This window comes from Phyllobates terribilis, unplaced genomic scaffold (genome assembly GCF_046119375.1).
Source record: "Phyllobates terribilis strain yellow unplaced genomic scaffold, ASM4611937v1 Scaffold_693__1_contigs__length_808095, whole genome shotgun sequence".
Classification (NCBI taxonomy): Eukaryota; Metazoa; Chordata; class Amphibia; order Anura; family Dendrobatidae; genus Phyllobates; species Phyllobates terribilis.
The window spans coordinates 147012-167505 of record NW_027363453.1 but is presented as its reverse complement, the minus strand read 5'-3'; the positions used below and the strand labels follow the sequence as shown (position 1 = coordinate 167505).

The following is a 20494-nucleotide window of genomic DNA, read 5'->3' as shown; positions in this document are numbered from 1 at the left end:
CTACTGAAATCCCTCGTGTTGTTCCTGAAACTACTACAATGGTGGAGGAAGTGGTGGATTTTATTCCCACTGTGGCTGAGGTGCATGATATCACTGTAGAGGGAAATCTTGGAGACCAGGTGCAGCCTGACGTGGGTGTGGCACCACCTGTAGAGTTGCCTTCTGGGTCAGGGGCTGAGACGGCTCTCAGTGAGGTAATTGAGGAGGTGGAAAGCTCTGAGGAGATGTCTGCCCCAAGTTCCGTTGACATACAGTGGTCAGTTTCTCCAGAGGAAATAGAGGCTGCCAGGATGCCTTCAGCTGAAAATGCTGCCATCGTTTGTAAAGCCTTGGCCAAACAGAAGAAGACTGGTAAAACTGTAAAGAGGTTACGAAAGAAGAAATTTGAGTCTTTTGAGTCTCACAACCCTTTTTCCGTCCTATCTGACTCTGGGGAGGACTCACATTTGAATGAACCTTATAAGGCCACTCCCATATCACCTAGTGAAGGTTTCTTAGAGGAAAAGGATGTGGCAGGCTTGGAGAGCCTATTTGAATTTTCTGAGGTGGCCTGAGACATGTTGATTTCCTTTTCTGGTCTTCCCGGTCTCCATAACCTGCATTGACACCTATGGTCCTGCGGCTGAAAATAATCTCCCAGAATGTACGTATGTTTGCATCAGCGACAAAGCGTGCCACTGTTCTGGACTATTTGGCATCTAAGGGCTGTGACATTATATGTGTTCAAGAATGTGGTTTATCTAAATTTCCTAAACAAAATGAGTGGCTGTATGGGGAGGCAGTGTGGTCCTTTTCTAATACTAACAGAAATGATGGCATTGGAATCCTTATCCAAAACAGAGACATTCGCTTAAAACAGAAAACTATTATTCTGGAAGGAAGATGTGCTTGTATCACTCTATCATACCTTGGTTGGGACTTTAAACTAATTTGCATATATGCAAATGTGGATAAAAATGAGCGCTTATCACTCTTCAAAAAATTGACTTTTTTTTTGCATGGCAAGTTGCCTGTTTTTGTTATTGGTGACTTTAACTGTATTTTTTCAAAAGAAGCAAGGGCAGGTTCATGGCAATCTAAAGTGGATGTTACAGGTAATCTATGGAACCAAATGACTAAAGACTTCTCCCTTAGGGATGCTGTGTCGGAGAAGCCGGGACCTTTTACATATCATTCAGATGATGGCCATGCCGAGTCTAGACTGGACTATTTTTTTGTTTCCTCACCGGCAGTTAAATGTGTTAAGTATTCCCAAGAGAAAGTTTGCTTCTCTGATCATGAGTGTTTGCTTGGGGTGTTTGAGGTGGATGTTTTTTTCTATGGCAAAGGGAGGTGGCGGATGAATGTGAGTGTTCTGGATGACAAGCAAGTTTTCAGGTGTTTTTCAAAAAAATACCATGGTTGGGTGAGGAGGAAAAGGGATTTTTGCAATATCTTGGAATGGTGGGTGTGGGTCAAGGTTAGAATTAGGGATTTTTTCAGGAAAATTGGCTATATTAAGGCTAAAAAGAGGAGATTATTATATACACAAATAAATAGGAGGATTTCCTTTTTGCATGAATGTAGAGCTATGGGTATAGATGTTAAAAGTGAGTTGGTTAAAATGAAGAACGAAATGGGTGATTGGATGTTTGGACGAGGAAAGGAAATCATATTCCGGTCGAGAGTGAAGTTTAGGGAACAGAATGAGAAATGTACGCGCTTCTTTTTTAAGAAAATGTGTGGTGGTAAACGGGATATGCATGTGTTAGTGAATGATAAGGGTGATGAGGTACATGGTGAGGGAGTGATCAAGGAAGTGGTTAATTTTTATAAAGGCTTGTATGGGGAGAAAAAGTGTGATTTGGGGAACGAGAATGAGTTTTTGCAGGTACTTGGAAATTTTGTTACAGAAAGTGAAAGTCAGGCTTTGATGGATGATTTAACAGAGAAAGAATTGTTGGGTGTGATCTCCAAGTCTCCGAAGAACAAATCCCCTGGGCAGGATGGAATCCCATGTGATTTTTATGCAAAATATTGGGACGTTGTTTCTCAGGATCTGTTTGAAGTCATGAAATCCTTGTTTGCCGGAGTGAGTATGCCTGAGTGTATGAAGGGAGGTTTGGTTGTGTTATTGTTTAAAAAAGGTGATAGAAAGAGGCTAGCCAACTGGAGACCAATTACGCTGCTTAATGCTGATTATAAGATTTTTGCGAAAATTTTGGCTTGTCGTATGAGAGAAGTGATAGCATCTGTGATTGAGGAGGAACAAGTGTGTGCAGTGCCTGAACGGAGGATACAAGAGAACATTTGTCTGGTGAGGGATGTGCTAGAGGATTGTAAGAGAAGAAAGAAAGGTGTGATTGTATGTGCGCTTGACTTTGAAAAGGCCTTTGATTGTGTGGCTCATGTGTTTTTGTTTAATGTGTTGTTGAAGATGGGCTTTCCAGAGCGCTTGGTTAGATTGATTATGGGAATGTATGAGGGTGCTAGAAGTGTGATGCAGGTGAATGGTTTTTTATCTGAGTCTTTTGAAATATTGTCAGGGGTGAGGCAGGGATGCCCGCTTTCTCCAATCATGTTTATTTGTGTGATGGAGCCTCTTCTCCAGCTTATTAGAAGGGATACAGTTTTAAAGGGGTTTTTGATCCCTGGCTGTGATGGTAAGGCTATTAAAGTGATTGGTTATATGGATGATGTGTGTGTGTTGTGTGATTCTGAGAGTGATGTCGCAAGGGTTAAATGGTTAGTCCAATGTTTTTGTGTGGCCTCTGCTTTCAAAATAAATTGGGAAAAAAGTAAGGTTAAGGGATTTTTTAGTAGTAAAAAAGTGAGTGATGCAGATATGGAATGTGTGGAAGGGGGGATTAAAGTGTTGGGGGTGTGTCTGGATGAGAGTTTAAGAGGGGACAAGAGTTGGGAGGATCTGGGTGGTAAAATTGCAAGGAAATTGGAATTATGGCGTCTGCGTGATCTGTCCTTTACTGGGAAAATTTTAATCATTAAAAGTATCATTCTCCCTATGCTTATTTATGTAGCTTTGATTTTTCCCCCATCTGTTGGAGTTTTGAAGAAGATTAATAGATTACTTTTTGTGTTCCTTTGGGGCAGTAATATAGAGAAGGCCAAGAGGGAATTTCTTCATAGGTGTAAAAGGAATGGTGGCCTAGGATTCCCTAACATCGAGACTTTTATTGGTCTGAATTGTATTAGTTTTTTTGCAGGACTTTTATTAAAGCAATCCAAGGCTGCATGTATGTGTAGATACCTTGGAGGCTCCATCTTCCATCGGTTAAAATGGATGAATTATGATAACTGTAAACCTACTGCTTATGTATGCCCTTATTGGTACCTACAATTGGAATGTTTTATCAAAAAATTTCATCTTGAGAAAGTTCAGATGGTGAGTTTTCTGAAGAATAAAAGCATGGTGAAAAGGATGTGTGCGGATAATAGGATGTGTGAAATTAATGGGTTAAGGTCAGCTGAAGCGGAGGAAGTCTGGTGTAAGCTGGTCAAACATGATATGTCTAACAAACAGAAAGATTTAGTTTGGATGTCTTTGCATGGGATTTTACCTGTGAGGAGTGTACAAAAAAGGAAAGGGTTGGCGGTGTCTGAAAGGTGTCCGAGAGAGCGGTGTGGGTGTAATGAAGAGGTCCATCATGTTCTATGGTCATGTAGGTTTGCGAAGGATGTTTGGTCTAAATTGGGTGGGTTATGTATGGAATTGACTGGGGTGAAACGTTTGAATTTTGAAATTGTCATGTTTGGGTTATGCATGTTAAACCGTGAAAAGGATAGGATTTTGTGGCTGTTTTTGGCTTGTGTGAAGGAGGTTTTGTGGAATTGCCGGAACTTGTATGTGTTTAAAAATGAGCGTTTTGAGGTGGATGATTGTGTTAAAATGGTCCTTGAGAAGTTATATTTCTATTATAAGTGTGATATGAAAGGTGGGATGGATGCAGAGGGAGTATGGAAATTCCGGAAATGGAAACATATAATTAGTCTGTAATTTTGTTTTTTTCTGATGTGTATATTGCATTTTTTCAATTTAACTGGATAATAAAAGAAACCATCATGATGAGTTTTAAACGATAAATGATTGTGGAATGGTTGTTTTTTTCAGATGAGGAGACGACCTTTTATTCTGCATTATTGTTTTAAACCTGAATGGTTTTGTAAAAAAAAAAAAAAAAAAAATCTGTTCTTATCAGTTTAATATCTGATACGTCCCCTATCTGGGGACCATATATTAAATGGATTTTTAGAACAGGGAGATGGAAAAAGAGCTTGCTCTGTCCACTCCACGCATTGACCTGGTATTGCAGTATCTCCAGGACCGGTGCACCCCTTCTTTAATGCAGTTTCTAAAATCAGAAAGAATTGAATTCAATGTTTTTTGTTCATTTTGCTTGTTTGTCGGATTTTGGGATGGACTCTTTGGCTTTGCTTTTCTTCTCCTCATTGGATTTTTCATGTTCAAAGTTGCAGAAGCCAGATTACAAGCTCATTTTGGTTCAACTTCAGCAACTGTGCATTGCATTGCCATGTAATGTGATGCAATGCTATCTTTCTAGCTCTCCCTTTTTACTTCCTTTTGGATAAACAGACATATTAGGCAAGCATTTTGGAGCTTTCACCTAAATAACTACAGGTGGTGAGATAAGCTGCACAATATAATTGACCTTTCAGTATATTGTTGCACACACACCATCTATTTAGCAAATGCCCTTGTTATCAACAGCAGCCTTTTAAACTCACCTGAGCTAACAGGTATGTGCGCTGGTTACTCTGCTGCGCTTAAAATTTCTTTTTTGGTTTGCTACAATGCCTTTTCTGAAACGTTGTCTCCTTCTGCTGGAACACTGACTTCTTTAATTTAATGCCTGCAGACTATAAAAGAGAACCCAACCCAAAAAGTTTGGTTGATTAGTCTGTGGCATTCTGTTAAACTGTTGCTTATGGCGGTCTCTGTGAGCTTCTCAGCGACATTCAGCCAGCCAGGTATCCTGCCTGCAGTAGATGGAATGTGGCAATGGAACGCTGGCTGCGCGTGTCATAATAGGCTCTGAGCCTTTATATACCTGTGCACAGCAGCAGCCACCTTCAGTCTGCTGCTGGACAGCCAGCAGCAGCAGCAGGAGAGGTATGTAATCAGGAGCCCTCCTGCTAAGGGTAGACAGCTGCTCGTTCCACCCCACCCCCCGCCTTAATTGGTTCTCCTCCCTTCCAACGGTGTTGAGGCGGGTGGGAACAGCAGGGGGTGAAGGTGCTGTGTTTAAAGAGGTGGAGTTATGCAGATCTAAAACGCGTGGATTGCAGCAGCAGCAAGCCGAAAAGTGCAGGCATGTAAGGGATCTAGAGGTTGACAACATGTCTTCTTAACGGGAGTCCAGGAGCTCATCTCCACAAATGGACTTTTCAGGATCCTTGGGTGGCTCCGTAGTTTGAAACCAATTCTGGTTATCGCTTCTCGGCCTTTTGGCTAAGATCAAGTGTAGTATCTGTTCTTATCAGTTTAATATCTGATACGTCCCCTATCTGGGGACCATATATTAAATGGATTTTTAGAACAGGGAGATGGAAAAAGAGCTTGCTCTGTCCACTCCACGCATTGACCTGGTATTGCAGTATCTCCAGGACCGGTGCACCCCTTCTTTAATGCAGTTTCTAAAATCAGAAAGAATTGAATTCAATGTTTTTTGTTCATTTTGCTTGTTTGTCGGATTTTGGGATGGACTCTTTGGCTTTGCTTTTCTTCTCCTCATTGGATTTTTCATGTTCAAAGTTGCAGAAGCCAGATTACAAGCTCATTTTGGTTCAACTTCAGCAACTGTGCATTGCATTGCCATGTAATGTGATGCAATGCTATCTTTCTAGCTCTCCCTTTTTACTTCCTTTTGGATAAACAGACATATTAGGCAAGCATTTTGGAGCTTTCACCTAAATAACTACAGGTGGTGAGATAAGCTGCACAATATAATTGACCTTTCAGTATATTGTTGCACACACACCATCTATTTAGCAAATGCCCTTGTTATCAACAGCAGCCTTTTAAACTCACCTGAGCTAACAGGTATGTGCGCTGGTTACTCTGCTGCGCTTAAAATTTCTTTTTTGGTTTGCTACAATGCCTTTTCTGAAACGTTGTCTCCTTCTGCTGGAACACTGACTTCTTTCATTTAATGCCTGCAGACTATAAAAGAGAACCCAACCCAAAAAGTTTGGTTGATTAGTCTGTGGCATTCTGTTAAACTGTTGCTTATGGCGGTCTCTGTGAGCTTCTCAGCGACATTCAGCCAGCCAGGTATCCTGCCTGCAGTAGATGGAATGTGGCAATGGAACGCTGGCTGCGCGTGTCATAATAGGCTCTGAGCCTTTATATACCTGTGCACAGCAGCAGCCACCTTCAGTCTGCTGCTGGACAGCCAGCAGCAGCAGCAGCAGGAGAGGTATGTAATCAGGAGCCCTCCTGCTAAGGGTAGACAGCTGCTCGTTCCACCCCACCCCCCGCCTTAATTGGTTCTCCTCCCTTCCAACGGTGTTGAGGCGGGTGGGAACAGCAGGGGGTGAAGGTGCTGTGTTTAAAGAGGTGGAGTTATGCAGATCTAAAACGCGTGGATTGCAGCAGCAGCAAGCCGAAAAGTGCAGGCATGTAAGGGATCTAGAGGTTGACAACATGTCTTCTTAACGGGAGTCCAGGAGCTCATCTCCACAAATGGACTTTTCAGGATCCTTGGGTGGCTCCGTAGTTTGAAACCAATTCTGGTTATCGCTTCTCGGCCTTTTGGCTAAGATCAAGTGTAGTATCTGTTCTTATCAGTTTAATATCTGATACGTCCCCTATCTGGGGACCATATATTAAATGGATTTTTAGAACAGGGAGATGGAAAAAGAGCTTGCTCTGTCCACTCCACGCATTGACCTGGTATTGCAGTATCTCCAGGACCGGTGCACCCCTTCTTTAATGCAGTTTCTAAAATCAGAAAGAATTGAATTCAATGTTTTTTGTTCATTTTGCTTGTTTGTCGGATTTTGGGATGGACTCTTTGGCTTTGCTTTTCTTCTCCTCATTGGATTTTTCATGTTCAAAGTTGCAGAAGCCAGATTACAAGCTCATTTTGGTTCAACTTCAGCAACTGTGCATTGCATTGCCATGTAATGTGATGCAATGCTATCTTTCTAGCTCTCCCTTTTTACTTCCTTTTGGATAAACAGACATATTAGGCAAGCATTTTGGAGCTTTCACCTAAATAACTACAGGTGGTGAGATAAGCTGCACAATATAATTGACCTTTCAGTATATTGTTGCACACACACCATCTATTTAGCAAATGCCCTTGTTATCAACAGCAGCCTTTTAAACTCACCTGAGCTAACAGGTATGTGCGCTGGTTACTCTGCTGCGCTTAAAATTTCTTTTTTGGTTTGCTACAATGCCTTTTCTGAAACGTTGTCTCCTTCTGCTGGAACACTGACTTCTTTCATTTAATGCCTGCAGACTATAAAAGAGAACCCAACCCAAAAAGTTTGGTTGATTAGTCTGTGGCATTCTGTTAAACTGTTGCTTATGGCGGTCTCTGTGAGCTTCTCAGCGACATTCAGCCAGCCATTTATCCTGCCTGCAGTAGATGGAATGTGGCAATGGAACGCTGGCTGCGCGTGTCATAATAGGCTCTGAGCCTTTATATACCTGTGCACAGCAGCAGCCACCTTCAGTCTGCTGCTGGACAGCCAGCAGCAGCAGCAGCAGCAGGAGAGGTATGTAATCAGGAGCCCTCCTGCTAAGGGTAGACAGCTGCTCGTTCCACCCCACCCCCCGCCTTAATTGGTTCTCCTCCCTTCCAACGGTGTTGAGGCGGGTGGGAACAGCAGGGGGTGAAGGTGCTGTGTTTAAAGAGGTGGAGTTATGCAGATCTAAAACGCGTGGATTGCAGCAGCAGCAAGCCGAAAAGTGCAGGCATGTAAGGGATCTAGAGGTTGACAACATGTCTTCTTAACGGGAGTCCAGGAGCTCATCTCCACAAATGGACTTTTCAGGATCCTTGGGTGGCTCCGTAGTTTGAAACCAATTCTGGTTATCGCTTCTCGGCCTTTTGGCTAAGATCAAGTGTAGTATCTGTTCTTATCAGTTTAATATCTGATACGTCCCCTATCTGGGGACCATATATTAAATGGATTTTTAGAACAGGGAGATGGAAAAAGAGCTTGCTCTGTCCACTCCACGCATTGACCTGGTATTGCAGTATCTCCAGGACCGGTGCACCCCTTCTTTAATGCAGTTTCTAAAATCAGAAAGAATTGAATTCAATGTTTTTTGTTCATTTTGCTTGTTTGTCGGATTTTGGGATGGACTCTTTGGCTTTGCTTTTCTTCTCCTCATTGGATTTTTCATGTTCAAAGTTGCAGAAGCCAGATTACAAGCTCATTTTGGTTCAACTTCAGCAACTGTGCATTGCATTGCCATGTAATGTGATGCAATGCTATCTTTCTAGCTCTCCCTTTTTACTTCCTTTTGGATAAACAGACATATTAGGCAAGCATTTTGGAGCTTTCACCTAAATAACTACAGGTGGTGAGATAAGCTGCACAATATAATTGACCTTTCAGTATATTGTTGCACACACACCATCTATTTAGCAAATGCCCTTGTTATCAACAGCAGCCTTTTAAACTCACCTGAGCTAACAGGTATGTGCGCTGGTTACTCTGCTGCGCTTAAAATTTCTTTTTTGGTTTGCTACAATGCCTTTTCTGAAACGTTGTCTCCTTCTGCTGGAACACTGACTTCTTTAATTTAATGCCTGCAGACTATAAAAGAGAACCCAACCCAAAAAGTTTGGTTGATTAGTCTGTGGCATTCTGTTAAACTGTTGCTTATGGCGGTCTCTGTGAGCTTCTCAGCGACATTCAGCCAGCCAGGTATCCTGCCTGCAGTAGATGGAATGTGGCAATGGAACGCTGGCTGCGCGTGTCATAATAGGCTCTGAGCCTTTATATACCTGTGCACAGCAGCAGCCACCTTCAGTCTGCTGCTGGACAGCCAGCAGCAGCAGCAGGAGAGGTATGTAATCAGGAGCCCTCCTGCTAAGGGTAGACAGCTGCTCGTTCCACCCCACCCCCCGCCTTAATTGGTTCTCCTCCCTTCCAACGGTGTTGAGGCGGGTGGGAACAGCAGGGGGTGAAGGTGCTGTGTTTAAAGAGGTGGAGTTATGCAGATCTAAAACGCGTGGATTGCAGCAGCAGCAAGCCGAAAAGTGCAGGCATGTAAGGGATCTAGAGGTTGACAACATGTCTTCTTAACGGGAGTCCAGGAGCTCATCTCCACAAATGGACTTTTCAGGATCCTTGGGTGGCTCCGTAGTTTGAAACCAATTCTGGTTATCGCTTCTCGGCCTTTTGGCTAAGATCAAGTGTAGTATCTGTTCTTATCAGTTTAATATCTGATACGTCCCCTATCTGGGGACCATATATTAAATGGATTTTTAGAACAGGGAGATGGAAAAAGAGCTTGCTCTGTCCACTCCACGCATTGACCTGGTATTGCAGTATCTCCAGGACCGGTGCACCCCTTCTTTAATGCAGTTTCTAAAATCAGAAAGAATTGAATTCAATGTTTTTTGTTCATTTTGCTTGTTTGTCGGATTTTGGGATGGACTCTTTGGCTTTGCTTTTCTTCTCCTCATTGGATTTTTCATGTTCAAAGTTGCAGAAGCCAGATTACAAGCTCATTTTGGTTCAACTTCAGCAACTGTGCATTGCATTGCCATGTAATGTGATGCAATGCTATCTTTCTAGCTCTCCCTTTTTACTTCCTTTTGGATAAACAGACATATTAGGCAAGCATTTTGGAGCTTTCACCTAAATAACTACAGGTGGTGAGATAAGCTGCACAATATAATTGACCTTTCAGTATATTGTTGCACACACACCATCTATTTAGCAAATGCCCTTGTTATCAACAGCAGCCTTTTAAACTCACCTGAGCTAACAGGTATGTGCGCTGGTTACTCTGCTGCGCTTAAAATTTCTTTTTTGGTTTGCTACAATGCCTTTTCTGAAACGTTGTCTCCTTCTGCTGGAACACTGACTTCTTTCATTTAATGCCTGCAGACTATAAAAGAGAACCCAACCCAAAAAGTTTGGTTGATTAGTCTGTGGCATTCTGTTAAACTGTTGCTTATGGCGGTCTCTGTGAGCTTCTCAGCGACATTCAGCCAGCCAGGTATCCTGCCTGCAGTAGATGGAATGTGGCAATGGAACGCTGGCTGCGCGTGTCATAATAGGCTCTGAGCCTTTATATACCTGTGCACAGCAGCAGCCACCTTCAGTCTGCTGCTGGACAGCCAGCAGCAGCAGCAGCAGGAGAGGTATGTAATCAGGAGCCCTCCTGCTAAGGGTAGACAGCTGCTCGTTCCACCCCACCCCCCGCCTTAATTGGTTCTCCTCCCTTCCAACGGTGTTGAGGCGGGTGGGAACAGCAGGGGGTGAAGGTGCTGTGTTTAAAGAGGTGGAGTTATGCAGATCTAAAACGCGTGGATTGCAGCAGCAGCAAGCCGAAAAGTGCAGGCATGTAAGGGATCTAGAGGTTGACAACATGTCTTCTTAACGGGAGTCCAGGAGCTCATCTCCACAAATGGACTTTTCAGGATCCTTGGGTGGCTCCGTAGTTTGAAACCAATTCTGGTTATCGCTTCTCGGCCTTTTGGCTAAGATCAAGTGTAGTATCTGTTCTTATCAGTTTAATATCTGATACGTCCCCTATCTGGGGACCATATATTAAATGGATTTTTAGAACAGGGAGATGGAAAAAGAGCTTGCTCTGTCCACTCCACGCATTGACCTGGTATTGCAGTATCTCCAGGACCGGTGCACCCCTTCTTTAATGCAGTTTCTAAAATCAGAAAGAATTGAATTCAATGTTTTTTGTTCATTTTGCTTGTTTGTCGGATTTTGGGATGGACTCTTTGGCTTTGCTTTTCTTCTCCTCATTGGATTTTTCATGTTCAAAGTTGCAGAAGCCAGATTACAAGCTCATTTTGGTTCAACTTCAGCAACTGTGCATTGCATTGCCATGTAATGTGATGCAATGCTATCTTTCTAGCTCTCCCTTTTTACTTCCTTTTGGATAAACAGACATATTAGGCAAGCATTTTGGAGCTTTCACCTAAATAACTACAGGTGGTGAGATAAGCTGCACAATATAATTGACCTTTCAGTATATTGTTGCACACACACCATCTATTTAGCAAATGCCCTTGTTATCAACAGCAGCCTTTTAAACTCACCTGAGCTAACAGGTATGTGCGCTGGTTACTCTGCTGCGCTTAAAATTTCTTTTTTGGTTTGCTACAATGCCTTTTCTGAAACGTTGTCTCCTTCTGCTGGAACACTGACTTCTTTCATTTAATGCCTGCAGACTATAAAAGAGAACCCAACCCAAAAAGTTTGGTTGATTAGTCTGTGGCATTCTGTTAAACTGTTGCTTATGGCGGTCTCTGTGAGCTTCTCAGCGACATTCAGCCAGCCATTTATCCTGCCTGCAGTAGATGGAATGTGGCAATGGAACGCTGGCTGCGCGTGTCATAATAGGCTCTGAGCCTTTATATACCTGTGCACAGCAGCAGCCACCTTCAGTCTGCTGCTGGACAGCCAGCAGCAGCAGCAGCAGCAGGAGAGGTATGTAATCAGGAGCCCTCCTGCTAAGGGTAGACAGCTGCTCGTTCCACCCCACCCCCCGCCTTAATTGGTTCTCCTCCCTTCCAACGGTGTTGAGGCGGGTGGGAACAGCAGGGGGTGAAGGTGCTGTGTTTAAAGAGGTGGAGTTATGCAGATCTAAAACGCGTGGATTGCAGCAGCAGCAAGCCGAAAAGTGCAGGCATGTAAGGGATCTAGAGGTTGACAACATGTCTTCTTAACGGGAGTCCAGGAGCTCATCTCCACAAATGGACTTTTCAGGATCCTTGGGTGGCTCCGTAGTTTGAAACCAATTCTGGTTATCGCTTCTCGGCCTTTTGGCTAAGATCAAGTGTAGTATCTGTTCTTATCAGTTTAATATCTGATACGTCCCCTATCTGGGGACCATATATTAAATGGATTTTTAGAACAGGGAGATGGAAAAAGAGCTTGCTCTGTCCACTCCACGCATTGACCTGGTATTGCAGTATCTCCAGGACCGGTGCACCCCTTCTTTAATGCAGTTTCTAAAATCAGAAAGAATTGAATTCAATGTTTTTTGTTCATTTTGCTTGTTTGTCGGATTTTGGGATGGACTCTTTGGCTTTGCTTTTCTTCTCCTCATTGGATTTTTCATGTTCAAAGTTGCAGAAGCCAGATTACAAGCTCATTTTGGTTCAACTTCAGCAACTGTGCATTGCATTGCCATGTAATGTGATGCAATGCTATCTTTTTAGCTCTCCCTTTTTACTTCCTTTTGGATAAACAGACATATTAGGCAAGCATTTTGGAGCTTTCACCTAAATAACTACAGGTGGTGAGATAAGCTGCACAATATAATTGACCTTTCAGTATATTGTTGCACACACACCATCTATTTAGCAAATGCCCTTGTTATCAACAGCAGCCTTTTAAACTCACCTGAGCTAACAGGTATGTGCGCTGGTTACTCTGCTGCGCTTAAAATTTCTTTTTTGGTTTGCTACAATGCCTTTTCTGAAACGTTGTCTCCTTCTGCTGGAACACTGACTTCTTTCATTTAATGCCTGCAGACTATAAAAGAGAACCCAACCCAAAAAGTTTGGTTGATTAGTCTGTGGCATTCTGTTAAACTGTTGCTTATGGCGGTCTCTGTGAGCTTCTCAGCGACATTCAGCCAGCCAGGTATCCTGCCTGCAGTAGATGGAATGTGGCAATGGAACGCTGGCTGCGCGTGTCATAATAGGCTCTGAGCCTTTATATACCTGTGCACAGCAGCAGCCACCTTCAGTCTGCTGCTGGACAGCCAGCAGCAGCAGCAGCAGGAGAGGTATGTAATCAGGAGCCCTCCTGCTAAGGGTAGACAGCTGCTCGTTCCACCCCACCCCCCGCCTTAATTGGTTCTCCTCCCTTCCAACGGTGTTGAGGCGGGTGGGAACAGCAGGGGGTGAAGGTGCTGTGTTTAAAGAGGTGGAGTTATGCAGATCTAAAACGCGTGGATTGCAGCAGCAGCAAGCCGAAAAGTGCAGGCATGTAAGGGATCTAGAGGTTGACAACATGTCTTCTTAACGGGAGTCCAGGAGCTCATCTCCACAAATGGACTTTTCAGGATCCTTGGGTGGCTCCGTAGTTTGAAACCAATTCTGGTTATCGCTTCTCGGCCTTTTGGCTAAGATCAAGTGTAGTATCTGTTCTTATCAGTTTAATATCTGATACGTCCCCTATCTGGGGACCATATATTAAATGGATTTTTAGAACAGGGAGATGGAAAAAGAGCTTGCTCTGTCCACTCCACGCATTGACCTGGTATTGCAGTATCTCCAGGACCGGTGCACCCCTTCTTTAATGCAGTTTCTAAAATCAGAAAGAATTGAATTCAATGTTTTTTGTTCATTTTGCTTGTTTGTCGGATTTTGGGATGGACTCTTTGGCTTTGCTTTTCTTCTCCTCATTGGATTTTTCATGTTCAAAGTTGCAGAAGCCAGATTACAAGCTCATTTTGGTTCAACTTCAGCAACTGTGCATTGCATTGCCATGTAATGTGATGCAATGCTATCTTTCTAGCTCTCCCTTTTTACTTCCTTTTGGATAAACAGACATATTAGGCAAGCATTTTGGAGCTTTCACCTAAATAACTACAGGTGGTGAGATAAGCTGCACAATATAATTGACCTTTCAGTATATTGTTGCACACACACCATCTATTTAGCAAATGCCCTTGTTATCAACAGCAGCCTTTTAAACTCACCTGAGCTAACAGGTATGTGCGCTGGTTACTCTGCTGCGCTTAAAATTTCTTTTTTGGTTTGCTACAATGCCTTTTCTGAAACGTTGTCTCCTTCTGCTGGAACACTGACTTCTTTCATTTAATGCCTGCAAACTATAAAAGAGAACCCAACCCAAAAAGTTTGGTTGATTAGTCTGTGGCATTCTGTTAAACTGTTGCTTATGGCGGTCTGTGTGAGCTTCCCAGCGACATTCAGCCAGCCAGGTATCCTGCCTGCAGTAGATGGAATGTGGCAATGGAACGCTGGCTGCGCGTGTCATAATAGGCTCTGAGCCTTTATATACCTGTGCACAGCAGCAGCCACCTTCAGTCTGCTGCTGGACAGCCAGCAGCAGCAGCAGCAGGAGAGGTATGTAATCAGGAGCCCTCCTGCTAAGGGTAGACAGCTGCTCGTTCCACCCCACCCCCCGCCTTAATTGGTTCTCCTCCCTTCCAACGGTGTTGAGGCGGGTGGGAACAGCAGGGGGTGAAGGTGCTGTGTTTAAAGAGGTGGAGTTATGCAGATCTAAAACGCGTGGATTGCAGCAGCAGCAAGCCGAAAAGTGCAGGCATGTAAGGGATCTAGAGGTTGACAACATGTCTTCTTAACGGGAGTCCAGGAGCTCATCTCCACAAATGGACTTTTCAGGATCCTTGGGTGGCTCCGTAGTTTGAAACCAATTCTGGTTATCGCTTCTCGGCCTTTTGGCTAAGATCAAGTGTAGTATCTGTTCTTATCAGTTTAATATCTGATACGTCCCCTATCTGGGGACCATATATTAAATGGATTTTTAGAACAGGGAGATGGAAAAAGAGCTTGCTCTGTCCACTCCACGCATTGACCTGGTATTGCAGTATCTCCAGGACCGGTGCACCCCTTCTTTAATGCAGTTTCTAAAATCAGAAAGAATTGAATTCAATGTTTTTTGTTCATTTTGCTTGTTTGTCGGATTTTGGGATGGACTCTTTGGCTTTGCTTTTCTTCTCCTCATTGGATTTTTCATGTTCAAAGTTGCAGAAGCCAGATTACAAGCTCATTTTGGTTCAACTTCAGCAACTGTGCATTGCATTGCCATGTAATGTGATGCAATGCTATCTTTCTAGCTCTCCCTTTTTACTTCCTTTTGGATAAACAGACATATTAGGCAAGCATTTTGGAGCTTTCACCTAAATAACTACAGGTGGTGAGATAAGCTGCACAATATAATTGACCTTTCAGTATATTGTTGCACACACACCATCTATTTAGCAAATGCCCTTGTTATCAACAGCAGCCTTTTAAACTCACCTGAGCTAACAGGTATGTGCACTGGTTACTCTGCTGCACTTAAAATTTCTTTTTTGGTTTGCTACAATGCCTTTTCTGAAACGTTGTCTCCTTCTGCTGGAACACTGACTTCTTTCATTTAATGCCTGCAGACTATAAAAGAGAACCCAACCCAAAAAGTTTGGTTGATTAGTCTGTGGCATTCTGTTAAACTGTTGCTTATGGCGGTCTCTGTGAGCTTCTCAGCGACATTCAGCCAGCCAGGTATCCTGCCTGCAGTAGATGGAATGTGGCAATGGAACGCTGGCTGCGCGTGTCATAATAGGCTCTGAGCCTTTATATACCTGTGCACAGCAGCAGCCACCTTCAGTCTGCTGCTGGACAGCCAGCAGCAGCAGCAGCAGGAGAGGTATGTAATCAGGAGCCCTCCTGCTAAGGGTAGACAGCTGCTCGTTCCACCCCACCCCCCGCCTTAATTGGTTCTCCTCCCTTCCAACGGTGTTGAGGCGGGTGGGAACAGCAGGGGGTGAAGGTGCTGTGTTTAAAGAGGTGGAGTTATGCAGATCTAAAACGCGTGGATTGCAGCAGCAGCAAGCCGAAAAGTGCAGGCATGTAAGGGATCTAGAGGTTGACAACATGTCTTCTTAACGGGAGTCCAGGAGCTCATCTCCACAAATGGACTTTTCAGGATCCTTGGGTGGCTCCGTAGTTTGAAACCAATTCTGGTTATCGCTTCTCGGCCATTTGGCTAAGATCAAGTGTAGTATCTGTTCTTATCAGTTTAATATCTGATACGTCCCCTATCTGGGGACCATATATTAAATGGATTTTTAGAACAGGGAGATGGAAAAAGAGCTTACTCTGTCCACTCCACGCATTGACCTGGTATTGCAGTATCTCCAGGACCGGTGCACCCCTTCTTTAATGCAGTTTCTAAAATCAGAAAGAATTGAATTCAATGTTTTTTGTTCATTTTGCTTGTTTGTCGGATTTTGGGATGGACTCTTTGGCTTTGCTTTTCTTCTCCTCATTGGATTTTTCATGTTCAAAGTTGCAGAAGCCAGATTACAAGCTCATTTTGGTTCAACTTCAGCAACTGTGCATTGCATTGCCATGTAATGTGATGCAATGCTATCTTTCTAGCTCTCCCTTTTTACTTCCTTTTGGATAAACAGACATATTAGGCAAGCATTTTGGAGCTTTCACCTAAATAACTACAGGTGGTGAGATAAGCTGCACAATATAATTGACCTTTCAGTATATTGTTGCACACACACCATCTATTTAGCAAATGCCCTTGTTATCAACAGCAGCCTTTTAAACTCACCTGAGCTAACAGGTATGTGCGCTGGTTACTCTGCTGCGCTTAAAATTTCTTTTTTGGTTTGCTACAATGCCTTTTCTGAAACGTTGTCTCCTTCTGCTGGAACACTGACTTCTTTCATTTAATGCCTGCAGACTATAAAAGAGAACCCAACCCAAAAAGTTTGATTGATTAGTCTGTGGCATTCTGTTAAACTGTTGCTTATGGCGGTCTCTGTGAGCTTCTCAGCGACATTCAGCCAGCCAGGTATCCTGCCTGCAGTAGATGGAATGTGGCAATGGAACGCTGGCTGCGCGTGTCATAATAGGCTCTGAGCCTTTATATACCTGTGCACAGCAGCAGCCACCTTCAGTCTGCTGCTGGACAGCCAGCAGCAGCAGCAGCAGGAGAGGTATGTAATCAGGAGCCCTCCTGCTAAGGGTAGACAGCTGCTCGTTCCACCCCACCCCCCGCCTTAATTGGTTCTCCTCCCTTCCAACGGTGTTGAGGCGGGTGGGAACAGCAGGGGGTGAAGGTGCTGTGTTTAAAGAGGTGGAGTTATGCAGATCTAAAACGCGTGGATTGCAGCAGCAGCAAGCCGAAAAGTGCAGGCATGTAAGGGATCTAGAGGTTGACAGCATGTCTTCTTAACGGGAGTCCAGGAGCTCATCTCCACAAATGGACTTTTCAGGATCCTTGGGTGGCTCCGTAGTTTGAAACCAATTCTGGTTATCGCTTCTCGGCCTTTTGGCTAAGATCAAGTGTAGTATCTGTTCTTATCAGTTTAATATCTGATACGTCCCCTATCTGGGGACCATATATTAAATGGATTTTTAGAACAGGGAGATGGAAAAAGATCTTGCTCTGTCCACTCCACGCATTGACCTGGTATTGCAGTATCTCCAGGACCGGTGCACCCCTTCTTTAATGCAGTTTCTAAAATCAGAAAGAATTGAATTCAATGTTTTTTGTTCATTTTGCTTGTTTGTCGGATTTTGGGATGGACTCTTTGGCTTTGCTTTTCTTCTCCTCATTGGATTTTTCATGTTCAAAGTTGCAGAAGCCAGATTACAAGCTCATTTTGGTTCAACTTCAGCAACTGTGCATTGCATTGCCATGTAATGTGATGCAATGCTATCTTTCTAGCTCTCCCTTTTTACTTCCTTTTGGATAAACAGACATATTAGGCAAGCATTTTGGAGCTTTCACCTAAATAACTACAGGTGGTAAGATAAGCTGCACAATATAATTGACCTTTCAGTATATTGTTGCACACACACCATCTATTTAGCAAATGCCCTTGTTATCAACAGCAGCCTTTTAAACTCACCTGAGCTAACAGGTATGTGCGCTGGTTACTCTGCTGCGCTTAAAATTTCTTTTTTGGTTTGCTACAATGCCTTTTCTGAAACGTTGTCTCCTTCTGCTGGAACACTGACTTCTTTCATTTAATGCCTGCAGACTATAAAAGAGAACCCAACCCAAAAAGTTTGGTTGATTAGTCTGTGGCATTCTGTTAAACTGTTGCTTATGGCGGTCTCTGTGAGCTTCTCAGCGACATTCAGCCAGCCAGGTATCCTGCCTGCAGTAGATGGAATGTGGCAATGGAACGCTGGCTGCGCGTGTCATAATAGGCTCTGAGCCTTTATATACCTGTGCACAGCAGCAGCCACCTTCAGTCTGCTGCTGGACAGCCAGCAGCAGCAGCAGCAGGAGAGGTATGTAATCAGGAGCCCTCCTGCTAAGGGTAGACAGCTGCTCGTTCCACCCCACCCCCCGCCTTAATTGGTTCTCCTCCCTTCCAACGGTGTTGAGGCGGGTGGGAACAGCAGGGGGTGAAGGTGCTGTGTTTAAAGAGGTGGAGTTATGCAGATCTAAAACGCGTGGATTGCAGCAGCAGCAAGCCGAAAAGTGCAGGCATGTAAGGGATCTAGAGGTTGACAACATGTCTTCTTAACGGGAGTCCAGGAGCTCATCTCCACAAATGGACTTTTCAGGATCCTTGGGTGGCTCCGTAGTTTGAAACCAATTCTGGTTATCGCTTCTCGGCCTTTTGGCTAAGATCAAGTGTAGTATCTGTTCTTATCAGTTTAATATCTGATACGTCCCCTATCTGGGGACCATATATTAAATGGATTTTTAGAACAGGGAGATGGAAAAAGAGCTTGCTCTGTCCACTCCACGCATTGACCTGGTATTGCAGTATCTCCAGGACCGGTGCACCCCTTCTTTAATGCAGTTTCTAAAATCAGAAAGAATTGAATTCAATGTTTTTTGTTCATTTTGCTTGTTTGTCGGATTTTGGGATGGACTCTTTGGCTTTGCTTTTCTTCTCCTCATTGGATTTTTCATGTTCAAAGTTGCAGAAGCCAGATTACAAGCTCATTTTGGTTCAACTTCAGCAACTGTGCATTGCATTGCCATGTAATGTGATGCAATGCTATCTTTCTAGCTCTCCCTTTTTACTTCCTTTTGGATAAACAGACATATTAGGCAAGCATTTTGGAGCTTTCACCTAAATAACTACAGGTGGTGAGATAAGCTGCACAATATAATTGACCTTTCAGTATATTGTTGCACACACACCATCTATTTAGCAAATGCCCTTGTTATCAACAGCAGCCTTTTAAACTCACCTGAGCTAACAGGTATGTGCGCTGGTTACTCTGCTGCGCTTAAAATTTCTTTTTTGGTTTGCTACAATGCCTTTTCTGAAACGTTGTCTCCTTCTGCTGGAACACTGACTTCTTTCATTTAATGCCTGCAAACTATAAAAGAGAACCCAACCCAAAAAGTTTGGTTGATTAGTCTGTGGCATTCTGTTAAACTGTTGCTTATGGCGGTCTGTGTGAGCTTCCCAGCGACATTCAGCCAGCCAGGCATCCTGCCTGCAGTAGATGGAATGTGGCAATGGAACGCTGGCTGCGCGTGTCATAATAGGCTCTGAGCCTTTATATACCTGTGCACAGCAGCAGCCACCTTCAGTCTGCTGCTGGACAGCCAGCAGCAGCAGCAGCAGGAGAGGTATGTAATCAGGAGCCCTCCTGCTAAGGGTAGACAGCTGCTCGTTCCACCCCACCCCCCGCCTTAATTGGTTCTCCTCCCTTCCAACGGTGTTGAGGCGGGTGGGAACAGCAGGGGGTGAAGGTGCTGTGTTTAAAGAGGTGGAGTTATGCAGATCTAAAACGCGTGGATTGCAGCAGCAGCAAGCCGAAAAGTGCAGGCATGTAAGGGATCTAGAGGTTGACAGCATGTCTTCTTAACGGGAGTCCAGGAGCTCATCTCCACAAATGGACTTTTCAGGATCCTTGGGTGGCTCCGTAGTTTGAAACCAATTCTGGTTATCGCTTCTCGGCCTTTTGGCTAAGATCAAGTGTAGTATCTGTTCTTATCAGTTTAATATCTGATACGTCCCCTATCTGGGGACCATATATTAAATGGATTTTTAGAACAGGGAGATGGAAAAAGAGCTTGCTCTGTCCACTCCACGCATTGACCTGGTATTGCAGTATCTCCAGGACCGGTGCACCCCTTCTTTAATGCAGTTTCTAAAATCAGAAAGAATTGAATTCAATGTTTTTTGTTCATTTTGCTTGTTTGTCGGATTTTGGGATGGACTCTTTGGCTTTGCTTTTCTTCTCCTCATTGGATTTTTCATGTTCAAAGTTGCAGAAGCCAGATTACAAGCTCATTTTGGTTCAACTTCAGCAACTGTGCATTGCATTGCCATGTAATGTGATGCAATGCTATCTTTCTAGCTCTCCCTTTTTACTTCCTTTTGGATAAACAGACATATTAGGCAAGCATTTTGGAGCTTTCACCTAAATAACTACAGGTGGTGAGATAAGCTGCACAATATAATTGACCTTTCAGTATATTGTTGCACACACACCATCTATTTAGCAAATGCCCTTGTTATCAACAGCAGCCTTTTAAACTCACCTGAGCTAACAGGTATGTGCGCTGGTTACTCTGCTGCGCTTAAAATTTCTTTTTTGGTTTGCTACAATGCCTTTTCTGA

The 20494-nt window shown here is 43.7% G+C and overlaps 12 non-coding genes and 1 pseudogene across 12 annotated transcripts; all 13 read left to right on the top strand.

Annotated features, from left to right (window-relative positions):
• The first annotated feature begins 4133 nt into the window (after nt 1-4133).
• On the top strand, nt 4134-4335 carry LOC141236347 (U2 spliceosomal RNA; annotated as a pseudogene).
• Nucleotides 4336-5447: 1112 nt separating this feature from the next.
• Nucleotides 5448-5638, top strand: LOC141235902 (U2 spliceosomal RNA). Its single transcript, XR_012301605.1, has one exon. It is a non-coding gene; the product is annotated as a U2 spliceosomal RNA (small nuclear RNA).
• A 1115-nt stretch (nt 5639-6753) lies between these two features.
• Nucleotides 6754-6944, top strand: LOC141235901 (U2 spliceosomal RNA). The gene has a single exon (XR_012301604.1). It is a non-coding gene; the product is annotated as a U2 spliceosomal RNA (small nuclear RNA).
• Nucleotides 6945-8062: 1118 nt separating this feature from the next.
• LOC141235900 (U2 spliceosomal RNA) lies at nt 8063-8253 on the top strand. The gene has a single exon (XR_012301603.1). It is a non-coding gene; the product is annotated as a U2 spliceosomal RNA (small nuclear RNA).
• A 1112-nt stretch (nt 8254-9365) lies between these two features.
• On the top strand, nt 9366-9556 carry LOC141235899 (U2 spliceosomal RNA). The gene has a single exon (XR_012301602.1). It is a non-coding gene; the product is annotated as a U2 spliceosomal RNA (small nuclear RNA).
• Nucleotides 9557-10671: 1115 nt separating this feature from the next.
• Nucleotides 10672-10862, top strand: LOC141235898 (U2 spliceosomal RNA). The gene has a single exon (XR_012301601.1). It is a non-coding gene; the product is annotated as a U2 spliceosomal RNA (small nuclear RNA).
• A 1118-nt stretch (nt 10863-11980) lies between these two features.
• Nucleotides 11981-12171, top strand: LOC141235897 (U2 spliceosomal RNA). Its single transcript, XR_012301600.1, has one exon. It is a non-coding gene; the product is annotated as a U2 spliceosomal RNA (small nuclear RNA).
• A 1115-nt stretch (nt 12172-13286) lies between these two features.
• On the top strand, nt 13287-13477 carry LOC141235896 (U2 spliceosomal RNA). The gene has a single exon (XR_012301599.1). It is a non-coding gene; the product is annotated as a U2 spliceosomal RNA (small nuclear RNA).
• Nucleotides 13478-14592: 1115 nt separating this feature from the next.
• LOC141235895 (U2 spliceosomal RNA) lies at nt 14593-14783 on the top strand. Its single transcript, XR_012301598.1, has one exon. It is a non-coding gene; the product is annotated as a U2 spliceosomal RNA (small nuclear RNA).
• Nucleotides 14784-15898: 1115 nt separating this feature from the next.
• On the top strand, nt 15899-16089 carry LOC141236312 (U2 spliceosomal RNA). The gene has a single exon (XR_012302001.1). It is a non-coding gene; the product is annotated as a U2 spliceosomal RNA (small nuclear RNA).
• Nucleotides 16090-17204: 1115 nt separating this feature from the next.
• LOC141236308 (U2 spliceosomal RNA) lies at nt 17205-17395 on the top strand. Its single transcript, XR_012301998.1, has one exon. It is a non-coding gene; the product is annotated as a U2 spliceosomal RNA (small nuclear RNA).
• Nucleotides 17396-18510: 1115 nt separating this feature from the next.
• Nucleotides 18511-18701, top strand: LOC141235894 (U2 spliceosomal RNA). Its single transcript, XR_012301597.1, has one exon. It is a non-coding gene; the product is annotated as a U2 spliceosomal RNA (small nuclear RNA).
• A 1115-nt stretch (nt 18702-19816) lies between these two features.
• Nucleotides 19817-20007, top strand: LOC141235892 (U2 spliceosomal RNA). Its single transcript, XR_012301595.1, has one exon. It is a non-coding gene; the product is annotated as a U2 spliceosomal RNA (small nuclear RNA).
• Nucleotides 20008-20494: the final 487 nt, after the last annotated feature.